This window comes from Rattus norvegicus, chromosome 8, assembly GCF_021556685.1.
Source record: "Rattus norvegicus strain SHRSP/BbbUtx chromosome 8, alternate assembly SHRSP_T2T, whole genome shotgun sequence".
Taxonomy (NCBI): domain Eukaryota; kingdom Metazoa; phylum Chordata; class Mammalia; order Rodentia; family Muridae; genus Rattus; species Rattus norvegicus.
This window is the reverse complement of record NC_141541.1, coordinates 55,537,089-55,558,257: the sequence shown is the minus strand read 5'-3', so window position 1 is coordinate 55,558,257 and position 21,169 is coordinate 55,537,089. Positions and strand designations below refer to the sequence as shown.

The 21,169-nt window shown below is 42.5% G+C and overlaps 1 long non-coding RNA gene across 2 annotated transcripts; it reads left to right on the top strand.

The window, feature by feature from the left end:
* Positions 1-14: 14 nt before the first annotated feature.
* Positions 15-1,795, top strand: Cadm1l1 (cell adhesion molecule 1 like 1). Of its 2 annotated transcripts, none has more exons than XR_015627244.1 (2): positions 15-466; positions 890-1,795. It is a non-coding gene; the product is annotated as a cell adhesion molecule 1 like 1 (long non-coding RNA). The 2 variants fall into 2 exon arrangements; XR_015627243.1 differs by having other exon boundaries at positions 15-476.
* Positions 1,796-21,169: the final 19,374 nt, after the last annotated feature.

Here is a 21,169-nt window from a genome sequence, read left to right as displayed (position 1 = left end):
TGCTTCCCCGAAGGAGGAGAGCCTGTACTGCCCCGCGCCTCGCGTGGTGGTTGGGGAGGGGGTTGCGGCTTCAGGAGGCGGGTCTTTAGCTTTCGTGCACCTTTACCAGGAACCTTTACCCCACTCGCCGTGGCGGACTCGTGCTCTGCGAGTCTCGCCGGGAGGCTCCTGGGCCCGGGCACTGCGTGTGTCTCGGCCTGTGGAAGTCACCTTACAAAATTTCCTTTCCCTCACCTTGCACGAAGGAGTAAGATCTTTGGGAAGCGGGGAGTGGAGAGTGCGAATGCAGGTGCCCGGATTGACAAAACAATCGGAGAGAAGTGCATGCGTGCTTTGCACGTCCGGCGGAGCAGGAGAGCCGGCTCAACAACCTAGCGGCAGACTAGGGGATAGTTGGGAGACTGAAGCCGTGGAGTCTGGTTCTGGGATTTTCAAGTGGATGTTTGGCTGTAGATTCTGGGGAAAGGTAAATCGAGGTGGGTATGCTCAAGCTTCCCAGCTTGTTGGAAGTCTCCTTCCCATGTTTAATAGGTTATAGCATATAAATAATATGATATATTTAAGATTACACGCAATAAAAACAAAAAAATCTACCGGTCAGATGTGTGGGGAAGTGAATGCAGTGCGGCAATGATAGGGAGAGAGTTCCTCCTCCAGGGCTCGAATCAATTCACTCCTCTCCTATGCTTCCAGTCCTTTCTAAGGCATCTAGAGACCAACAGGTGCTCGCTTTAGTTGTGTCTTGGAGATGTTCTCCCGCTGACGGGACTTGCATGCATCTCTGAACACACTTTGTCCCTCCCCGAAATTATCTTTGCTTTCTTTTCAACCAAGCAGCCGGCTCTCTTGTTTTTCTGCCTTTTAATTACTTATTTTTCTCTCCCTCTAGAAGACCGTGTGCGCTCTGACCCTCTGTTGCTCAAGCATCAAATTGAAGGACGAGCCGTATTAAGTGTAAAGGTTTATAATAATTTAAGTATTCATAGAATGCAGAACAATAAGATGTAGGAAATACAATTTGCATAATAAATATCAATATCACAACAGCTAAAACAAACCATGACAAATTATATGTGGCTAAATGACCAAGAAATTACTGCATGTAATTTGCTGAATCTGAACTATAGTCTAGAAGAGCTGTACCAAGCCCTCTGTCCTCATGTTGCAAATAAATTTTAAAAAAGAAACAAATATCAAAAAGGAAGTTAAGATCGGCCAACCCATCAAATGAGTTACACATTAAAACAGCCTCGTATTATCCATTATGCATAAACTAATTTTCGAAACTGCCCTGTCTTCCACATCCCTGGATCTTCTGCTCTGTAATTACAGGCCCCAAACGCACGAACTGCAGGCAGCCCTCCAGAAGTAGAGAAAGCTCCAGTAGGCAAATCACAGTATATGAGGCAGAAAACCAACACCACCACGTGACCACCAGGATACTGCCCAGTCGGCAAAAACCAGAAGTGAAACTACCTGGATCAGACCTGTTACAAAGCAGATTTCTACCAAAATCAGAACGAAAAACACAGAGGCTGTCCATTCTGACAACAGAATGTACTGCAAAGTCAGATCCTGTATGCCGGCCACAACAACACAGACCCCGACACTAGAGAATAGTCACCACTCTTCATAGGACTGCTACTCTTGTGACCTTGAGTTCTTATCAAGAAATTCTTGTGCATGATCTTCTTTAATCTCTGAAACTACCTTCTAAGTAGATACTATTTATTTTCCCCATTTTTTTACAACATGGTTAGACAAATTAAACACCAGCCTCTAAAAAAAAAAAAAATCATGATTTCTAAATTGCAGGCAGAGAGGTAGAGCCCTTGAAACTAACCACTCTGCTGCACTGTGCCTCAATAAATATGTGTTAAGTGAGGGAATAAATTTCACATCGTAATGCATGGATAATAAGCAAAGGAGAGCTGTATTTTTAACATAAGGTGAAAATATGCCAGCCACCCAGAAACGTTTTTTGAAAATAACAGGATTGGAGCAGACTCCTAAGGAAAAGCATTCCTCATGAGGCTGAGGCTCCAAGAGAATCTAGCCAGGCCCGAGTCCTCCCACTCTCAGAACGCAGTATGGGGACATTGGAAGATGTGGAGTGTTTTCATCTCCCTTCATTCTCTTGGCACATCAAATGAACACCTACTCAAATTTCCAGTTGGCAAAGAACAACATGGGACATTTCTATAGGAAATGCCAATGCTGCGTGGCTTACCTCACTGGAAGAATGCAAACGCCTTTAAAGATTTCCTCAGAAATGCCACCTGCCATGCAGAATTTGAGGAAGTTGGCACATCCACTTTTACCAGGTATGGAAACTGAGGACTGATAGTCCTTCCACACCAGGATCTTTCTGGGAACCAGAGGTGAGGCAAAGCAAGCTGTTGTTCCTCTGTCCCCTAGCCACACTCCCCTTCCACCCCCTCCCCCCAGCTCTTTCACACCTAAGATGTCGCCAAGCATTTTAACATATGGAACAAGCTAGGAAAGCATCAAATTCCCACAGCCGCTAAGTACAAGTTTTGACTGTCCCGGCTTTCTCGTAGTAAAGCGCTTCATTTTCCTGCTCCACGGACTAGAACTTGTCGCCAGGAACAACTTCCAGCATTTTTTCCCGTGCTACATGGATTGAACCAATTTTAAAAACCAGATGGTGTTTTTGCCATTTATAACTGATAATCAATTGTTTTGTGAATTTAATTTTTTTCAAGAAAGAACCGAAATACTTATCAGAATTACAATCTGGGCCCAACTTGTGTTAGAAAGAAATTGCCAAATTGCACCAAAGCGCGCTCTCTCTCTCTCTCTCTCTCTCTCTCTCTCTCTCTCTCTCTCTCTTTGTCTCTTTCCCTCTCTCTCTCCCTCCTTCCCTCCCCCTCCCTCAATGAGAAACCAGAGAGAAAGAAGAAAGAGAAAGAAAATTGGTCACCATCACCAAAACAGTCGAGAAATGTGGGTAAACATATATAAAAAACAAGCATTAAAGGAGACTCGTGTTTGTGGAAATATATCAGAGATAATTAATGGCAACTAGTAACATCTTGCCTCTTAAAATGCTAATTATTTTAATACCCATGTATAAGAGCAACTCAGACAAATTATTAAGAAAAAGAAAACGGTAGTTGGAGTCAGCATTTGCCCGGCTACTGGATTGTTTAAATATTCATAGAAAAGTGTTTTTTAATTCATGTTAGAGACTGATCCCTAACTCGAACTCTCTCTCTCACACACACACACACACACACACACACACACACACACACGAATGCACACATGCGTGCGCACACACAGACAGACAGACATACACACACACACCATACAATGAAACTCAAAGCCCCAGCACAATACTATTTGGCGGTGGGCCCTTTGAGAGATAATTAAGTTTAGTTCAGATCATAAGGTTGAGGCCTCCATGATGCTGTTAAATCCTTCTGAAAAGAAAGAGACAACAGAGTTAGTTCTAGGGGCATACACAAAGGGAATGTGACACACTCACGGTGACCTCACAGTGACAGGTTGACTTGGCAAACCAAGAAAAGGGTGCTCACTAGTGATTGAGACTTTAAACCTCTGGACCAGTGGTTGTGACCCCCTTGCAGGAGGGGAGGTAGTCAAATGACCCTCTCATAGGGGTCACCTAAGACCATTGGAAAACACAGATATCTACATTACAACTCATAACAGTAACAAAATTACAGTTATGAAGTAGCAATAGAAGAAATTTTATGGTTGGTGGTCACTACAGCATGAGGAACTGTATTCCAGGGTTGTAGCACTAGGAAGATTGAGAATTGATCTAGATTTTAAGAATGGGAGGAAAATAATTTTGTGTTGTTTCAAGCTCTAGCGTCTTAAATTAGGGTTCATGACCCCCTATGGAGTCATGGAGAGGTCATTTTAAAAACTGACCACAGTGAGTTTTCTTAACATGCAACAACCAAAAAGCAACTCAAAATCCAAAAGTGATGAATTTGAGATGTTTCTGACAGCCCCTACTGTTGTTGCTCTGTGTGATGTCACGGTAACCTTGGCTCATAACACACAACACACACGCACACCATGCAATGTCAGCAAACCCTGCCAGGAACACCTGAGCTCAAGTTCAAAACCACCATAGGCCACGACTTGCAGTGCATTGCTTTTTTGCCCTTAGAGAAGCACGATGGTTTAAGTATGAGAAACAAAGACGCTTTCTATTTTCCTACAGTCATTCCTCAGCAGGTCTCAAATTAGTGCATCTTTGGATTGTTCTGGGTCACGGTGTTTGTCTTTAAGAAATTACTAGATGAATTGATGACTTAAAATTTTATTTTAAAGTCATTCAGATAATTTGGGTTTGGGACAGAATTTCTAATATTTTACAAAGTAGCCCTACACCGGTTTCTGCCATTTTATGCGACACATCTTTGCAAACCAGCATTCCCGGTTTTGACAACTATTGGGTGGCACTATCAGTCAACTCAGGAAAGTACTGAATTCTGCGTCTTCCAGTATCAAATGCCCAGCTAAGGTTCAAGTTTCATGTAGAGGTGAAGAAGTACAGCCCACCTCATGCAAGTTAGCATCCATCTTTAACAGATGGTAACACTCTATGAGCACCAAAGGATTATCTCTAAAATTTTTATTTATGCTTTTCATCGATAAGCATTTCATTCATTTACATGTTTTGTATATTTTTATACCAGGGGTTGCATAGAAATTTCCTGGGCAAATAAGAATTGCAAGGAGAAAACATTTTAGAAGTCCTGGTCTAAGCCATCTAGCCTCTAGTATTTTGTTATAGCCTCTAGTATTTTGTCTTAGCAATGCAGGTCTGCTAGAACAATCTGGTGCCTTATTAAAGGTACATCAAAGTATCCTTAATGCCAGCTTCTTAGAGTAAAGTATTTGACAGATAAATGTAAGTTGGCAGCAAATTGGATGAGGTACACCCTTGGCCCCAGGGCTTCTGCAGTCTTAGATTAAGACTAAGCACTAAACAGCTTGTTTTTGTGAGGATGAGTCTATGAATCTTTATGAAACCCAAAGCCAGTTAAATCCATATTCCTAAATGAGTAAGTTAATGCTTTACTCAAAAGTTTATTCTTCTAGAATCAGAGTTGACAATAATCTCTCGAATATCAAGAGTTGAGTACAAACTGGCAAGAAGAAAGCTAGTAAAGAAGTAGGTTTCAGGAAACTACCCATGAATGGGTCAAGGAGCAATCTCTAATCCCACAGAAGGAAAATTTACTGCTGCCTTTCAAGTCATAGTTCGTTCCACTCAACATTGTGGGCATACACCCAGGTATCAATGTCAGATCCAAATACACACCCAACAAAGGAGGAACATTCGGAGTGTCTCTGTGAAACAGTCAGTTACACCTTGGAAATATGTTAATGAAAAGATCTATCTAGTGTCCGGTAACTCACAGCTCAGTAGGGAAAGCAGATACACAACTATTTTTTTTAAGATTTATTTATTTAGTGTATATGAGCACACTGTTGCTGTCTTCAGGCACACCAGAAGAGGGCACCAGATCCCATTTCAGATGGTTGTGAGCCACCATGTGGTTGCTGGGAATTGAACTCAGGACCTCTGGAAGAGCAGTCAGTGCTCTTAACTGCTGAGCCATCTCCCCAGCCCAAGATACACAGCTATTAACATATACTTATTTTATGATTTGGACACAGCTACACCAAGACACAAAAGAAAGACCTTTACATATTCAGAATGCCTGCCTATCAACAAAACATCCTAGTAAGAGAAGCCTCTTTTGCTGAATGAATCTTAAACGTTATGACCCCACACAATGGACTAAAATTGAAATATGTTGGGGTAAGGAAGCGATGATTAGAGACAAGTGTCCTTTATAAGTTTCAAAAGCCTTAGAGAATACGATATATATTTAGAAAATTACAAACAGAATAGCTATCCCTGGGCATCTGCACTCTCACACAAATAGAATGGTTAGAATATAGCTTAACAGAAAACAAGCATCAGGAAAAGAAACTGGACACACGCATACACACACATACACAGTCATGTGCCAAGCAATATCATAGTTGATAAGCTAAGATGTTTTTTAAAATTTAAGTAATGGAAATTCACTCAACTAGTTAAACTGAACTGCCAGATTTATATTTGAGAAAGATTACACTGGTGGAATGAATGCCTTTGAGAGTTGAGCTGTGGTAAGTACTGATGACAGTTCCTGAAGATAGGAACTCAGGAAACCCAGGTTTGTTTTAAAGTTTCACTGTTTGGGTGATGGACACTGGGGAGAAGATGATAGTTTTATTTTTGGACATGATGGCTTTGAAATAGAAAATATTCAGCCAAGCAATAGAACAGTGGAAATGATGGTCTAGAACTCAGACCAGCCATTGTAGTGGACTCATGGGTAGAGACTGAACCCACAGAACTAGAGGGTAATGGGATGGGGAATTAGTGTGGATAAGGTATATTGGATGATGTGCTGGCTACTCTTACATCAACTTGACACTAAAATTATCTGAAAGGACAATGCCTCCCCGGTAGTAAGGGGATGATGTAATATAATGATTGATGGAGGAGGGGGCCAGCCCATTGTGGATGGTGCCATCTTTGGGTTCAATAAAAAAAAGCAGGGGCTGGGGATTTAGCTCAGTGGTAGAGCGCTTGCCTAGGAAGCGCAAGGCCCTGGGTTCGGTCCCCAGCTCCGGGGGAAAAAAAAAGGCAGGCTGAACAAGCCATGGGAGCAAACCAGTATGCAGCGTTTTTCCATGGCTCTGCATCACCCTCCTGTCCTTTTTGTGTTCCTTCCTTCAGTGATAGACTATGGTCTGGAAGTGTTAGCTAAATAAATCCTTTCCTTCCCAGCTTGCTTTTTTGGTCATGTGTTTCACAGCAATAGAAACCCTAAGACAGAGGATTGTTTAAAAAATAAGTCAAAAGAACTACTATTGACAGACATGAATTAGATAGACCCTGAGACTGAAGGACATGGGTTAAGAAAAGAGTGAAAAGCGGTGAAGGCAAAGAAAGAGAGAGACTAGCCATGCTACTCACTACAACCAGGTCAAAGGTTATTGGACGTTGGCATTAGAGAAAAGACCATTAGGGTGATGTCCAGCATGTGGCTAACCTAACATTCACATAAGCAGTTTGAGTAGAGTTTGACATAGCAAGGGATTCTCTTGTTTGCCGGCAGAGCAGGAAGACATGACTTGCTGGAGCTTTTCTAATACAGAGAAAGAGCTTTAGAGTTTCCAATCTGACATTCAATCTCATTGGCCCTGACAGACAGCCTTGGGTGGATTAGAGGGATTGTTGGAGCTGAGGTAACTCAGCTAATTATAACATATAGACCTTAGTTTTTATTTCCAAACTTGAAAAAAAAATAGTTGTGGTCCTGCGAAAGTTTCCTCTCGTACTTTAGAAGTCACATTTTCCTGATACAATATTGTAATTGTCTGATGAAGCACTGTGATAATTCCATACGGCGTAACTTCCCAGGCAATGAGATTTCAGCAAGATCCATTATATCTATAGATTTTCATAAAGCCGCAATATAAACCGGCCACACTATGAATATGAGATGGTACTGCTCAGAGATGGCGATGGCAACGCAACTTCTTTGTAAGATGGGTTGTACGCAGGACACAGCCTGAACAGAAATTCTGTCTTTTTTTAAAAGATTTATTTATTCATTATATATGAGTACACTGTAGCTGTCTTCAGACACACCAGCAGAGGGCATCAGATCCCACCACAGATGGCTGTGAGCCACCATGTGGTTGCTGGGAATTGAACTCAGGACCTCTGGAAGAGCAGTCAGTGCTCTTAACCTCTGAGCCATCTCTCCAGCCCCACAGAAATTCTCTTAGTGATCCATCTTGAAGCCTCAAACAGGAAAAGTTCGTAGAATGTTCTAGAGAGCCTATACTTTTGCTGCCTTGGGTGGCCTCTTGGGGGGTGGCCCTGCATTTATTTGTCCTTAAGTATCAAATGGTACTCACCTTTCCCAACTACATTTTCAGTCGGATATTCCACTCCTGTTTTTTCCTTCTCGTGCTCCCTGCCTAAGGGGTCGGAGATGTGGATTTTTTGCACCAAAGTGCCCACATTTGTGGCTTCTTGAGATTCTGTCTGGTGAAGTGACTGTGTAAAGTGAAAGCCTGGTGTCCTGAGTCTTTGCGGCTAATGTGCCGAAAGGCACATCGTGCACACACATAAATAATAAGTAAACACACACCTAAATACTTAAAAGTAACCAAACCTCTGTCTGGTTTACAACACACAGCAAAAGCTACGTTTCCAAAAGTCTGTGTATAATTTTCCCAGTGCGACTCGTGCCTACGTTAGAGTCTTAGTAAATCCCCTGTTAACTCTTTGAAAACGCAGAGGTTTGTCAAAAGGGTTTTGGAGATGGAGTAATCATCTTACATGTTTGCAGCATTAAATAGTCATCCCCCAACTCTGCTCTCCTTTAAAAGTCATTTCTACTCCCCAAGGATGCCTTCCTCTTAGCCAGTGGGAGCCCCACACGGGACTTTGAATATTCTCCCGTACCTGTCCCCAGACCGTGAAGAACTGGAATGCGGTTTGTTTGAAGTATCGTGTTTTGAAGAAAAAGCAAGGTTTAATTTCAGTCCTTTATGCTCTCTGATAGCATTGTCACATGCTAAGCTATTTCTCTAAGACTTTTCGTTGCAGTGATAACATTTCTCTATATATTTTATTTATGTGGCTTGGTCCACGATGAATAACACATTTATGCAAAAATCTCAATATATCTAGGAGATGCCAATACACAGAAGGGGCAAACTTCTCCTACAGTGTAGTTAATAAAATGCAGTAAATCGCATATAGTTTCAGAGGCAATTAGTACAGTTCGTGACTTCAATTACAAAAAAAAAAAAAAAATAAGAGCCCTTATGATTTCTAGTAATTGTTATTTATCTTTCATCTGAAGTGTTCCTCTTGTCTGCATCAGCTTTGGCCTGGAAATAGCATCGACAGTGGGGAAAGTACACAGTCTCCGCTCGCAGCACTAGAAGGAGAGAGAGATGAGGATCGGGACCTCAGAGCTAACTGTTCTTCCTGGAGAGGTACTCCATGGGTCTTTGGATTGATCCTCCTACTCCATGTCACCCACTCAAAGCCTCCCACCAGAGTCAACTCTCCGGCTTCTCCCTTCATAAGGTCAACCTGACTGATGCGTTTTGCTTGCTAATGTGAAGGTGGGGAAAAGTCTCCGGATGTCAGTTCAAAGTCGGAAACAACCATGCCAAGGTGGCAAGGTGGCTGTAACTTAGCCTTCTAAGGAGGTGCCTCGAAGTGCCATCCTTTTAACAGGAGATGCCAGTGATTCATCTCTTTTCCCATATTTGTTTGATTTCTGAAACAAGTCAAGAGGGATTCTCAGGCCATTTGTCCAAGTCTCCATCACCAGTCAATGACAACGGCCACTGTCCCTGTCCTAAATGAGCTTCCAAAGAGGCTACAATGTGGCTTTAAAAGAAACATTACACTAGATGTTTAAATGACTCTGTCCCCCCATCTCAAGCTTACCAGGCATCCATCACACGTATATTCAGGGTAAAAAACGTCAGGCTGCTACATTACATGTGTTTGGCATCTGCCACAAGTAGAATTTCCGATTTACAATTTACAAAATTATCTCCCCCACCCTCTGGGTTTGCACTGCGGCTCACCCAGAGGCCATTTTTCAATGTGTTTTGTCATGAAGATGGAAAGGGGAAAAATATAAAAGCCACCTTGCTCCCATCCTTCTTTTTCCTTTCCTCCATCGAATGCAGTAGGAGAAATCCTACTGGGGACTTACTTAAAGATGCGTCACCTTAATGGCTTCATTGCTTCATTATCTGATTATTTTCCCAACTGGCAGTGCTTTACAGAGACCCACCATCTTTCAAAGCCAGCAAGGAAAAGGTATTTGGGGGGAAAAAAAAACCAGACCAGTCATTTATCAGTCAATTCCTTGGATCACCATGGACTGTGACTTCTAAAGCCACTTCCAAGGAACTCAGCCTTTTTTTATCTTCAAATGTTCGAGGTTAATTTGCCGAGTTGTACAGATGGGCTTTCCCCCTCACCACAACGACTCTGAGGTTACCGATCCAGAGGGGATTCTCTGAGATTCTTGGTCCAGAAGCAGGGGAGTGGTGCTCCCCTCTGTTATGCTTGGTGCTCCTCTGGTTTTCCAGGTCCTCACTTATTTTGAATAATTGGGGAAAAAAAGAGATACACTCTTCAGAGGGCAGGAGGTTTTTACAGCTAACGTGCAACATCCTGGATACATCAGCTTGACCCGATTACAGGGGCCTAGGCACCAGTTTCTGTTTCTCAGAGGCAAGCCAAAATTCACCCAAACAAAACTAGCCGGCCAAACCAGGTTACCATGGTTAATCCATAATCTCGTCATTTTCAGAAGATTCCCTCACTCTTAGGAAAGATGTTGCAAATCAACACTCACATGGACATATAAGACACACACTTCCTGGAAAGGCACAAACTCAAGGGTAATGGCGTCCTTATGCTCTAACACTGCCTTGAAAAGTAGAGCTGGGGAGATGGCTTAGTGGGAACACACAGCTCTGTCAGAGGACCTGAGCTCAGTTGCAACAATCACGGTGGGCAGTTCACAACTACATGAAACTCCAGCTCAAGAGCTCTGGTCACCGACACTCATATGCACAAATCCCTCACACACACACAAACACACACACACACACACAACCACCCGAGCAAGACTGTTACAACGGCCCACTCCCTCTGGCACACTCACCAGCACAGACTCCCGCTTCCTGGTTTTTCTTAGGCGGTCTTCTTAAGTCTCTAATCCTTTGTAACAATGTATTATTTAAAAACACTGCCTTTCAGTTAAACTCTCCGCTCCTGAAGGAATTATCATTTTCCCCGAAGTTTGTTGCTCATTTTGTTGATTATTAAACTTGTTTACTTAGGGCATTAAAAACAAAAAGAACGAGCAGAAACGAATAAAGAAAACTGTGCCGGGTAAAGGGCTTGCTTGCCTTAAATTCGTAATATTTTAATTTCAGGAGCATTTTCTTTTTGTTTCTCTACTATAGGCATATCATATAAAAGGTCTTTTCATTTCTAGCAAAAAATAAAAATTGAAATTGGCTGATTTTGATCCCGAACAAGGTTAAAGGGATATTATTTGAATTTTTGCTGAGGGGATCCAAATTGTCCGACTACTTCAGTGGATAAAGGAAATAAGATAGATTGGATCTGTATTCAAATACTATATTATTATTTTCCTACTATTTTCCGTGGCCGGTCTGAAATGCATTTTGACAAAGGTAACGTACATTTTAATCAGATCTGAGAAGTGTGGCATAAGAGAGAAAGGCATCAATATTTCCCCCAAGGTTTCAGATACTTCTCCTAATATCTCTCTCTGTGAAGCTCAAATGGTGAACAGCCTGACTCATCTTCCTTCTGAATTGCTTTCTTGGGCATTTTAAAATTAATCAGTCAAGCAAATATTTATTGACCAATATACTACAGTAGGCCCAGAGAAAGATAAAAGCTATACAAGACATGATCTCTTATCTCAAAAAATATATAATCTGGTTAAAGACAAGATCTGTGAAAAAAAAGTTAAATAACAGTTGAAGCTTGCCTAGGAAACGTGGATGGTATGTGGCATGTGGTGGTGGTGAAGCTATGCAAATATATTAAAATCTGTTCAATGATATCTTATATTGAAGACATAATTATGTCCAGCCAGCTTAAATCCCTTAAAGTAATAAAATCAGAAGCTCTTATACAAACCAATTCGCTACAAATATAACCAAATTTCAAAAAAAAATAACTGCATTGCTATATCCAAAAAATATGCTATTTATGTTGCTGCCTTGAAATTCTGAGTTGTCAAATTGGGGGGAAAAAAAGGGATCTAAAAACTCAGTGTTAACGTTTGCATACGATTTGTATTCATGGGGAAAGGTGTCCTGCTATCCTTTTCTCTCTGAAGGACACATATAATCAGTCTCATAGTCTGAATTGCCCAAAAAAGACAGACAAACAGACATGCACACGCGTGCGCGCGCACACGCACACACACACACACACACACACACGCACACACGTACACACCTGCACACACACAAGCACAAGTATCCAGGATGCAACTTCTAGAACCCGTGAATGTCGCTTTATATGAAAAAGAAGTTCGGGCAGAGGTAATTAAAGTAAGGATCTTTTCCTGTGGAGATCACCCAGGCGAGCCTTACACGTCATTACAATTATCTCCCTGAGTAGGAGGTAGAGAGATTTACCATACGCATAGAGGAAAAGAGGCTCTGGAGGTAGAGAAGAGATTGAAAGATGCTGGTTTTGAACCCTGGGACGATAAGTCCACAAATGAAGACATGACTGGAGCCGCTCAGGACAGGAAGTAGCAAACCACGGACATTAATGTGTATTGATCATCCTCCATGAGCCAACTTCTCCGTATAAGATGTTGCATTTAATTCTTGCCGTAACTGTTAGGAATTTGGGACTCGGAAAGTGCAGTAACTTGCAAAAAAAAAAAGCCTTTGCCTTTTAAGCCCATTCTTTTTTTTTTTTTTTTTTTTTTTTTTTTGGTTCTTTTTTTCGGAGCTGGGGACCGAACCCAGGGCCTTGCGCTTCCTAGGTAAGCGCTCTACCACTGAGCTAAATCCCCAGCCCCTTAAGCCCATTCTTTAAGCCCATTCTTTAAGCCATTCTTTACATAAGCTCTATTTTCTTAACACCTTTGTCTTGGGGATGGGCCAGGATAGCCCAGGCTGATGTGAAGCATGACAAACTACCTTTCCGCATACATGTTTGGCTGTCTTTCACTGTTTCAGGCCCAAGAGGTTCTCAGAAGACTTATCTGTTATAGACTCTTAGAGCTTGATTTTAAAAAACAAAATAAAACTTAAACTCAACACTCCTGCCCTCCTGTAGGTCTGGCTATGGGAGTCACCACCAAAGTACAGGCTAATATCCCTTGCCTCCTATTTTCCTGGGGACATCAGAACTCGGCACCAGAGTGAAAACTCCTTCCTGGTTACTGCTGTCCGCAGGCAGATACTAATACAGTGTGCACTGCTAGTTAACATTTTGGTAAGAGAAGTTTTCTGATGGAAAGAGGGGATGGGTTGGGAAAGGGGGGGGAGTTAATCCTGTCTGTTTCCTTCCTTGCTTTGATGGCTGCCCTGGCTTTGAAGTTGGGCAAACACACAGCATGGTAGGAGGGGATACCAGCTGCCCAGACACCACTGGCAGAAGACTGAAGAGCTGTTGCCTCTCCGCCCCAGCCTGGGAGGTGTGCCCTGTTGCAACACTTTTCCCAAGAGTGTTCCACACTGAGATCTGCCGAATTAATAAATCCCAATCTGAATCCTGGTGGTGCAGCCTTCAGCAGGATCATCTGGGGACAGGTTATGGGATACCACTATTGTCTTCTGAGGTGGTCTTTCCCTTTCTAGGTGACTGTCTGTGACATCTGAAAACACCGGATGGATGTATTTGTCTCCTTCATTCTTCTTGGTACCTCCTCTTTTCTGAATTTTTTCCCAATTTCAGACACTGGCTTCTTCACCTATTACTCTTCATTTTCTATTAAAAGAACAAATGCCTACAAAATTTTTCTTTCTGTTTGTTTGTTTGTTTTCCTTTTCTTTTCTTTTGTTTTTGAGACAGGATTTCGTCATGTATCCCCTGGCTGTCCTAGAACTTGCTCTTTAGAGCAGGCTGATCTCAAACTCAGAGATCTGCTGCCTCTGTCTGGCATTAAAGGCATATGCCATCCTTCCCACCTTCACCCACAAGATATTTTCAAGCCACACTCTTTCTCTAAGCACCAACGACAGTACACAAGGAAATGCCCTAAGTTTTGTGTTGAATAGGGCTAAACTCAGAGTCAACGGAGGGAGCCCTGGGAGCTTCAAGGATGGGGCCATGCAGGGGGATGCCAGGGGAATGGAAGCCAAGGTGGCTTTTCCTATAGAAGCAGCCTTCCAGAGGATAGCTTCACTGAAGCATAAATGCTTAGATGCCACCAACAGCATCCCAGACACTATTTTTAAAAATCTCAAGAGACGTTGCTGACTAAGTGATTGTAAACAACCAATACCGGGATCAGAGAGTGGAGGCCAGAGAAAAGAAAAGATTTTGCAAATGAAACAAGGTTGGAGAGTCCAATAAAGGAAGGCATTAAGAGTCCATGAATGGTTGGGGGGACAAGAGGCCATGTTTAGCAAGCCATGAGAAGAGGAAGATATTATTAAAAATGTGTACTTTTGCACAAAAAACACACATCAGCCTTTATTGAGCCTACAAAGACACTCCTGGGGCCTCGTTCTGCATTCTATGAGATGTCCTTCTCCTCTCTCTGAGGACTAGAGCGAAAACTCACATTTCCAAATTCACTGTCTTCAGTTAAGGAAATGATCAGTATTTCCAGTGTGTCTATAGCTAACAGCTACTGAGCATTTCATGACAGGGTTCAAACCTAATATTTTCTGTAATGGGAAGATAGTGTTCTTGTCCATCTTCCTCGGACAAGGAAACTGTGGGTTGGAAACAATAAATAATTTACTCAAGGTAACCATTAATAAGTGGTAGATCCTGCTAGAAATCAGGTAGGAACTAAGGCCAATGTCAGTGTATTATGTCAACTACATAATAAATAATCTCTCTCTCTCTTTCTCTCTCTCTCTCTCTCTCTCTCTCTCTCTCTCTCTCTCTCTCTCTCTCTCCTCCAGTATCCTTTTCTTTGAGGTGGATCTCTATAATAGTTCTCCAGATATGCAGATGCAGATGTTATGACATGTCCCCAGTTTTTTTTTTCCTACCATTTTTCCTAGAAGCATTGGTTAACCTGCCCAGGATCCATTAACACGTATTGTGCGCTTGCTACATAGCAGCAAAAATAAAAAAGGAAAGAGAATCCGCCAGCCTACAATTCTGTTTCCTGGGCTACTTCTCTGTGAAGTCTTCAGCTTCAAAACAACCATCGGGAAGCAAAGCTCTCATTTCGCCCACCGGGACAATGCATAACTCAGTGGCTGAATGCATGCAGTTTGGCCCCTTCAGTCTTTAGGCTGAGAATGCTGTGACTTCTACCCTGTTAGCTCAAGCTTACTCTGAGGCTTTCAGGCTCAAACATGCAGCACAAACACCCGGACGACTTGTCAGAACTGATTACTGGGCACCACCTCAGTGCTTCTGACTCGGTCCTCTGGGGTGGAGCTCTGGAATTTGCATTTGTAAATCTCAACCGTTCCCCTGTGATGCAAAGGTTGCTCTCCTGGGTACCAGGTCTTCAAAACCGTGGGTGTCAACAAATGGATTGCTACTCCTATGTCAGAATCGGAATGGTGTTTACTAAATCTGGGTTGCACGTGTCAGTGTTAAATGGAATGTATATAATACATATGACTATGTGGTTGTTTGAAGCATGTTCAGCTTTACACACACACACACACACACACACATGTATATTATATATATGTATATATGTATGTATATATATTCTCATTCTCATTATGAGGTATTGGTACCATGGTGTATCCAAGACAGTGGTCTCCAAGATCTGGCATTCCTGTTTTGAAACAGCTAATCATCCAAATGTTACTTTTATTACTTGGAATAATTTGTCTTAAGCTCTCTAAGACTCATTTCCTTAGTTCTAACGTTGGAAAGAAGAATGGATTCTTCGTGGTAATGTGATGAAAGCTCACGGAGGTGATAAAGGAAAAATTCTTTGCGTGCTGACATCTGGTAAACATCCCCACGGACTTGTTCCAGCTACAGATAAATCAAGGGAGTTGCTCAACCCACCCCCAACCTGCTGGAGGCAGAGCTGAGTTCCCACCCTGTAGCCTCTCAATTTCCAGGTGTGGGTTCCTCTTCGGATCATTTCAACACATCGCAGAGCCTATAGGCAGCTTTGGGGATGGTGGTACCTCCATTAATGAAGTCTCTGGGCAATAGAGCTCTTCTATTCCATGTTGTGCAAACAACAAAAGATGAAAACAACAAACCCTTCCCAGATCTCTTAAAGGAAAGCCGCACGCATTCAGAGTTCCCCAGGACCTCTCCATCCCCCAAAAGTTAACAACAACAACAACTAAAACCCCTCTGAACCTCTGAGCCCAGTGTCAGCCTGTCCCTTCCTTCCAAGCTGGATGTGAATAGGGCTCATCCTGGGCAAATCTGCAAAAGGCTAAGGAGGCTCCTTTATTCTAGCAAATTCCAGGCATTCTCTTTCCCTCCTTTATTTTGCATAAGCAGGCTTCAGTCATTCTCTCCTACTCAACTTGAGAGTGAATGAACTCCCATATGCAATCACAACTGCACTGTAAGTCCTTTTTATTGAATTATGGAACTAATACTCTTTCTTCATTAACATAAAACTCGGACATTATCTGCAAGGCAGAGAAAAATGAGGGGAGTTAAGAGAAGCATTGGATACCTTCCCTTTTTGCCCTGGCGCATTAGAAGGATGAATCGGGACTGTCAAACTCTTCCCTGCCAGTGGTAGGATAGGGTATGAGAAGGGTGGCCCAGAGCATCCACAGACACCCCCACAAAACTTTTCAAGTCAATAGCTAAGCCAAAGCAAATGCTTACCTTGCAAATAGAATTTTATGGCAAGCCATCAAACCGCATCTAGCAAATGGCCATCTCTAGACCCTTTATTTATAGAAACCTGGAATTCTCACCCCTCTCCCCAGTCATGTCTTCTTTTATTTAAAAAGATAATTTACTTACTTACTTACTTACTTACTTACCTGCCTACTGTGATAGCTATTCATGGTTGTCAGGTTGGCTACATCTGGAAGGAGCTGTAATCCAGAAATAGAGGGCACATCTCTGACCCAGATCCTAACATAGAGATCTTGAAGCATCATGGTTATGAAAAGCTTAGGCCCAGGTAAGGTAGTACACGTCTTTAATCCCAGGAGTCTGAGGCAAGGAGATCTCTGATTCAAGGTCATTCTGGGACAAACCAAGTTCCAGATTGAGTCCTGGTGATAGACACCTTTAATCTGGGCATCACCTTCTGCTGGAGACCTATATCAGGACATTGGAAGGAGGAAGCTCTTCTTCATTTGCTTGCACTTGCTTGCCAGCACACCTGTCGGAACCTACTTCTTCCTGATTCCAGCGTATGCAGAAGCTCAGCTGAAACAACTAGCCTAGTGGGACTGAGCAATTACTAGATTCTTGGACTTCCCATTCACAGCTGCCCATTGTTGGGTTGGTTAGACTACAGAGTGTAACTCACTACAATAAATTCCCTAATATATAGAGAGAGACTGTAGAACTAGAGTTTCATAAAGGTTACTCATTGTCAGAGCCCGAATGTGCAGAACTAGAGTTTCATAAAGGTTGCTCATTGTCAGAGTCCGGATGTGCAGGGCCGGACGTGCCTGAGGGAGAGCCAGAGATAGGACTTGCCAAACCAGCTATCAGCCCCAAGGACACTGACCATCCGTAGCCACCCCCTCCCCTTCCTTCACCCCCCTGAGTGAGATGAGCCACCCTACCTGCCTGCCGAGCTGCTAGATAACACATACTCCTTGCTGATGTAATTTCGCGCCGAAAGTAACTGTGCACCATTTGAATTGACCAATCATGTGTAACCGCGCGAATGCCCCTTACCTCCCCTATGTAAACCCCCGAGTTTGGAAGCTCGGGGTCGATTCCTCTGTCTCCTGTGTGAGATATGTGTCGACCCGGGATCCCGCTAAGACCCGGGATCTCGTTAATAAAAGCTACCTCTTGCTGTTACATCAAGAATGGCTACTCGTGATTCCTGGGGGCACCTCACCCCGCGATCGGAGCGAGAGATGCGGCTCCCCATTTTGGGGTTCGCTCTTTCAAGACATTCCAGGGACTCTAGAGAACCCTGACTACTACACTTATTTATTTCGTACTTACTTATGAGTGTGAGTATATACTGGAGGCCAGAAGAGGTAACTGGGTGCCCTATTTCATTCTCCACCTCATCCTTTTGAGGCAGGGTCTGTCCCTAAACCTGGGATGAGAGATGGCAAGGCTCAGTGTTCCTCCTGTCTCTGCTCAACTTAGAGCTGGGGTTATACACATGTGTGTCCTGGAGATCTGAACTCCTCGCCTAGTGCTTTTAATGCTGACAATACCCCTGGAGCCTGTTTCATCCTTTATTTTTTGACATGACTAGAGATTATGTTCCTTCCTTCAGTCTAGCACATGAAATTGGACAAGTGGCTTAGCCTTCATGAGACTTGGTCTCTCCAATCTTTTTACAACCAAGCCAAGCATTCTGTAGATTCTGTTATTAGCGCGCCACATGTGTGGGGATGCCCACCAAGGCCAGATGACGTAAGACAGCTGTGCACCTTTCGGGGTGGTACTGGGAATCAAATGGGTTCCGTGGAAGAGCACCAAGTGTTCTTTAAGCACCAAGCTATCTGTAGTCCATATCTAATTTTGAATATGCAGAATCTCACCTTCATCAGGAGCAGTGATGAAGAAAGATGATGCAAGTTCAAGACTTCTAGGACCAAGCCTTCACCTCATGGGCACTTAAGAAATGTTCACTCTAGGGGTTGGGGATTTAGCTCAGTGGTAGAGCGCTTGCCTAGGAAGCGCAAGGCCCTGGGTTCGGTCCCCAGCTCCGAAAAAAAGAAAAGAAAAAAAAAAAGACATGTTCACTCATTCCCTTTCCCAGTCTGTTACCAAGTCAGTAAAACAAACTTTGCTGCATTGCCACATGTGCAAGCTCAACACTGGTCACCAGAGGCTCCATCATCGTTCCTATTGGTCTAGTGAACTGATTGCCTGCCCGGCATGTGTGCCATAGTTTCTAGTGGAGGGAGACTCTCCTAGACCTCCTGACTAGGAACATTTTGGAAGGGAACTTTTAGTGCATAACAAACCCCACAGATATTTCTAAAGCATAGCCCACACTGAGAACCATGCTAGGGTGCTACCTCTTCTCTCCTGCCAGTCTCTCATAAGATTAGTCTCCCCACCCCCTTCTGCATCATGGCAATAGCACATTTTAAAATGTAAAGTTTTTAGTTATTTAGGCAAATTAGGTTTCTGTGTAGTTTGTGTTTTATTTAGCACTATTTTGGTTACAACCCTTTTATCTTTATTCTCTATCTATCTATTCATATATTTGCATGTATATTTATAAATATATACATGTATACATATAAATATATATGTATATATGAGAGATGGTAGAGTCTATCTAGCATCCCTAGTATATGGTCTACAGTGGCTATCATCTTGATATATATATATATATATATATATATATATATATATATATATATATTCTCTCTGCTTGTATATGTCTCCCATCCAAGTCGTAACCAGATATGACTCTGCTTAGCTTTCCAAAGGAGATGAGATCAGGCATAGATAGTCTAGGTGGTATAGACCTGCCTGCGTGTGTTTAGGTCTGGTAGCGATGCGCATGACTTAGATGTTTGCCATTGAGATGCATCTTCTTTGTTAGTAAGGGTTGGGCCTATAAGCTAAGCTATGTAGTATAGATGACAGACAGATTCTACAGCACTTACATTCATTCTTGGTTATTTGTTTGTCATCCTCAGGCTCTTCTTTTACTTCATATTAGTTAAAGTAATCAACAATGGGAGTTTGGAGTTCAAGTTTTCCATTCATGCCACAATAGTTACTAGCTGTCAAATTTATCTTTGGGCATCAGAGACCCCATAATTGCTAAATTCATAACAAGTACTATAATTATCATGATGATGTATCAATCAAGAAGCCCTCAATAGTACAACAGAGTCCTTCAAAGATCTATCCAATTTAGCTCTGAATCAATACCAAATGTTATCCAAAAGTCAAGTTCTGTTGTAAGACACTAGACCCATGACTGATCAATACTCAGATAGACAGATAAGTGGGCTTTGGGGCTGGTCAGTTATAATTCTGAGCTGCCAGTTTCAAAAAGCAGAAGAAAAGAAAGGAAGAAAAAGGTTAAAATCCCTAGATTGGATGGAATGAGCTGAAGTATTTTCAAATGGATTTGAGAAACCGGACTGCTCCCAGGCGGAAAGATAAAACGTAAAGCCGCAGCAAGTCTGGCTTCCTGGCTCGCCTAACCTTTTTACTACCGGATAATGAGGAATCAGCTATAATTTACACACAGTATTCTTTTCTCAGATTATATTGAGGGAGGCAGGGAAGAGAGGTAGTCTCACTTTATAGTCCTGCATCCTCTCTCTCTCTAGTGGAGGAGCTGAACAGGTCCTCCCCAGAGAGGCACACTGGGGAGCCTTGCCCTCTGCATATTGTTGTGATGAATTCCAAGTCAAGAGGGTGCTTGAACTAGATTTATTACAACTGGGAGAAAAGAAAATTGTAATCTTTATGAGCCAACGACATGGAGCCTTATAATAAGGGAATGAAGGATCATGTCAAATTTAAAGCAAATTCGATTACGGGGGTCAAATCCTTCAGTAGAGATAGGATGCCTCTAGAGTGTTACTTAGCTGTTTGACATCCTTTGTCCCATCTCGGGTGTTGCATTAACATTTAAATGTTTTTCTTAATGCATCTGGTACTCTTGTAGAGCAAAAATACATTAAAAGCCAAATGATGTGTAGCTGGAGAAAGGAGAACCTTCCAAAAGAATTCAAAGAGCTAAGCTCAGCCTTACCTTTACGACTCCATGAAGTGGCTCATCTAGTTGCTTGCTTCTCTAGGAAGACACGCATGTGCACATGAATGTATATGTATGTGTGCGTGTACACGGGAGGCCAGAAGCCCACATTGGATATTCTTCCATTTCTGTCTGTCTTACTTTATTGAGACAAGGACTCGATGAACCTGGAACTCATTGATTGGATTATGGCCAACAAACCCCACCTTCTGCCTCTGGCTGGCCCCTTCGCCCCACAGTGTTGGAATTACAGTTGCCCACAGTCACGCCCATTTAAAAAACAAAACAAAACAACAACAAAACGAAACAAAACAAAACAACAAAAAAGAAAAAAACCGATTTGGGTGCTAGGAATCTGAACGGAGGTCATGGGAAATAATTTACCTGCCTGAGCCATCTTCCTAGATCCTCTAAGGTCTTTTGCTCTTGTTGCTATATTAGTGTTGTTCTGTTTTGTTTTGTTTGTAAAAGAGTTTGGC